Here is a 4,394-nt window from a genome sequence, read left to right on the forward strand (position 1 = left end):
AGCTCGCTGATACATTAAACCCGGGCCACTCCGAGTAGTTCCCTTCCAATGCCAGTTACCTAAGCGTGATGGATTTCCCCATCTCGTGGTCTCTGTGAAATGGATTTACAGAAGGAAGCTTTTGTTCTTTGTGCTGTAGGAATTACATTAGTATTCTGGAAAATAAATATCTGCCTTTAAAGTATGATTTAGCATTTCTGTTACACCTTTCTTACCTGGGTCCACTTTCATGTGGTGGCCCTTCCACAGCATACCAGTCAGCTGGCCGTTTTCATAAAGCACTGAAAGAAGGAATAATGCAGGCTTTGCACCCTTTAAAAATGTTTTAATTGTGCAGTTTTCAGTGCTGCCTATATACAGGGCTGTGAAATGAGTAGGAACTGTGGTTAGATACAGTATAAAACTTCTCTCTGGTGTGTTTATCTGGCATCCTACAGTTTCAGAGTGCTCTGTGATTGTGGACCGTCACGCTGCCTGCTCGGTACAGTTTGTCACTTAAATGGAATGGTGCAAATATAAGAATTAGCCCTGCCCTGCTGGGATTGTGCAAATCCATCGCGCCAGGAGCCTGCCTTTCACGGTGCCTGGTAGGGAGCAGCCAGGGAAGGAGCATACAGGCACGGCAGGTAGCTGCACTCCTTCCCACATCCTGCAGCCAGCTCTCCGTGAACGTCTGAGGAACACCACATCCATCGCTTAAATATGTTCAGTTACGGTTTGGGTTTTTTTAACCTATCACTTCGAACCTACAAATTCTGAATTTAATAAGTTAATTTTTTACCCAGCCACTGCACATCATGAGATTCCTCACTGTTTTACCATGGATGCACCTTGCTGATTTTGTATCACCTCCAGATGTTGCCAGCTCACTACCTACTTATTTTCCAGAACATTTGCAAACACATTGAATGCTCAAGCAGCTCCCAGTGTCCTGGCCTGTGTGTTTATGTGCATTTGAGCACCGAGCGTTTCAGTTTTCACTTGTACTCCAAGTTTGGTGCAGGCAGTGAATCGTCCTCCCGAGGCAGCTCTCATCTTGGACAACCTCATTTTAACCTCACCGTTTCGAGGCAGGAATGGCTTTATATAACCCAGATTTCATCCCCGGGGGTGGCGGGTTTGGTGTCAAGGCTGTGCAGAACCAAATGCTCACCCGCACAAGTTGGGGCATCATGGACTCTCCTGCCAGTGACCTCGTAGACGTTTCACCTTTAGCTGCAGTTGAGAGGTGAAGAAATGCTCCATCTCCAGCAAAGGAGCTGCAGATCTCCAGAACGACATTACAGAAAGCGTCTGTTACTCTCACAGAGGGAAACGCTAACGAGAGAGGCCGAAAAGCAAACTCCCTGGGATGCCGGAGCTCCCAGGAGGTAGCCCTGATGCAAGAGCATGTGTCAGAGGGAAGACTGGGATTTAGGTCTCCGTCATTCTTGGCTCATTGATGTGCACATCTGATGGCCTTATTTTCACCTGTCATATCCAGTCTGCTTCCCTATATTCCCCTTGAGCACCTCTCTTCTCACGCTATCGATGATTGAAATGGGGTACCCTAAATGCCAGAAGACACCTTCTTGAACAAGCTCCCATTTCACAGACTCTGAATTCTAATGAGTATCCTGGACCTTTTACCCTGCCATAGATATACCTCTTCGAAAGCTAAACATCCTACAGATGTGGGCAGAAATGCCAGAGAGCATTTTCAAAAGGAGAAAAGCTCTATTATTGGGTTCTAGTCAGACTGTAGGACAACTGATCAACACAGAGCAGCAAGCTTATTGCACATGCTGCTGTTGGAATCACAGCTTCCCACCCCAAACCATGCAGCAATTCTTTTTGTGTCTTTGCACGAGGAAGCAGAATTACCACCATCGGCCCACATCTCGCTTTTTTGTTCCTCATGCACGCTGTTCCTCCATGCTCTGCTTTGGCTGCTGGTCCCTGACAGTTCACAGCCCGTCACTGGGTGCCCCTCGCATCTCCTGGGCAACTCTATTCAGTGTGGATAATCCTTGATAGCTCATTTACACCAGCCTTTAGTTTTGTATGCAATTTTTTGCCTCAGAGATGAAACTAACCCCTTTAGTACAATTGTGCAATACCAAAATGAGTGTGGAAACCATGGTGGTATGTTTACAAAAGAAAATAGATGTGTTTTGTGTCCTCCTTCGTGTGTGAGGTGACACACTCAATGTAAAACTAATTGGAATTAAAGTCTTGGTGCCTCCGTGCAACCAGGATTATCATAGTCACAGTGTAGGACTGCCAGCTCAGCAGTCATTGACTACTTAGAAATGACTTTTCTTCTTACTACCAAGAATCCATTCAATAATAATTTTAGAATCCGTGTCTTTTTCATTATTTAAGATACATTAATCTCTTCCCCTCATCTTGGTTTTAAAGACTTTATGAGAATCTGTTGGATCTCTCTGATTTTGATTTAACTCCTTAGTTTCTCAGTACTGATAATTTAGTGTACAAGTGCAGCAAAGTCTTGTAAAAAAGACAGCAAAGTCTTGTAAAACCTTCCTAGTGATTTAGGTTTCAGAAAATTTGAAGGCCTATTTCTCTTTTGAGGAATAACAGTTGTTCTGATCAAGTAGATGGACGGTACCTCCTGAAGAGTGGCAACTGTGAAATCCTGCAAGATAGTCTAAATGGCCAAGGCATTTAGAATCATGGAATCATAGAATGGTTTGGGTTGGAAGGGGCCTTTAAAGATCATCTAGTCCAACCTCCAGATTTGTTCTCTCCTTTCATGGTACCGGGCATCTTCCCTCTCCATATGAGAAATTCCTATGTAGGCAGAGGGTCAGTATAGGCAACTTTCTTTCTCTTGAATACAATTAAACTCAATGCTGTTGTATGAAAAATATTGTATAAAAATGGACAGCAAAGGACCTCATGCCGCTGTGTAACGCACTCAGCGGGAGGCTGTTTCCAGCTGTTACTTTATTCTCTCAAGTGCTCCATGGCAAAATTAGATGAGCCGCGTTAGTGGTGATGCTCCTCTCTCCTGGAGCTGTTGCTGGAGCTGGCGCGTTTGTGTCCCATCCACCCTGACACACCTTCCTCCCGTTGCCAAGGAGCTGATCATATTGCTGAGAGCCGGGATTGTGCCTGAACTGCTCCGGCATTCCTCCTCTTCCTCTGCCTTCTCCCTGCCTCCCACTCGGCCTCCACCAGAATTGCATTAGAAACGGTGATCCTGCAAACGCCGCCTTGCTTTTGGGGGTATTTTTTTTGCAGTTTCAGGCAACTGGGATGTGCACGTGGACAATCCCAGCGGTGGGACTGTAGGTTGGGCTGTGACAAGCAGGGTGTTACTACCACGGGGTGACAGGCACCTCTGCAAGATAACTCAGGTTGCCATGGTTACAGATGGAAAATAGGGCTACGGGTTAACTCGGGCCAGCGTCGCATGAAGCACAACATCCCACGTCTTTGCGCACACCTGAGATGGTGAAAGCCGGAGTGGCGGCCACCACAAATCCCCGAGTCCCCACCCGGCCCCGACTTTGTAGGTTAAACTTCCCGAAACTTCTCGAAGAGAAATCATTGTGTGCAACAGGGATGGAACAGGGGTCGGGGTGAAGCAGCCTCCTGCAAGACTCCGGCAGAAGGAGCCCGTCTCAGCCCTGTGACCTGTTATTTATTACTTATTGGTGTGCCCCAAATTTCAAGGCCTTATGTAAGCTCTGATTTTTCTGAGTTTTCACGCTCTGAATATTTAAGAGGAGTTCTCAGAGTCAGGCACGCACCTCACCTCTAGACTGTGGTTGCATCTTGGAGGCAAAGCAGGTTTCTTCAGCGGGACCGGAGGGCTGGAGCTGATAAAGACTCTGATGGACCAGCCAGCAGTGCAACATTTCTGGCAGTTCTGAGTGTCCTCAGAACATGGTCATCTTCAGGACTTGGTGAAAACCTCGCAGGCAAACAAAGGGAAAAATGAAGCCTGGAGTGGGGGGGGGGGGGGAAAAAAAGTAAAAAAAAAAAAGTTTCTACCCCAAGCAGAGCTGTTACTCACAGGTGGTTTTGGAAGCTCCATGGAATTGCTTTGGGACGCTGCTGTTTCTCTTTCACAGTAACCTGCAGCACTGGACGGCCGTACTAAAGCCTGAGGAGGACAGTTCTGCCAGGCTGCTTTCTGCGTGTTACCGTGCACGAGAGAAACTGCACGTGCACAGGTATCAGTGAAGAGGAGGTAAAGAGCCTGCTGGCAACACCACTCTTGGCTCTTGAAGTATTGCATCCCTCCTTTTGACGGTCCAGCCCTAAGGAATGAAAAGTGACGGGCTGGGAACAGATATAAAGAGCAGAGGCTCGTGTCCAGTGCAGTCAACAGGCAAATAAACTGTGTTCACGCTATTAATCTCTTAATAATATGGCTGATCTTT

Source organism: Ciconia boyciana, chromosome 23 (genome assembly GCF_034638445.1).
Source record: "Ciconia boyciana chromosome 23, ASM3463844v1, whole genome shotgun sequence".
Lineage (NCBI taxonomy): Eukaryota > Metazoa > Chordata > Aves > Ciconiiformes > Ciconiidae > Ciconia > Ciconia boyciana.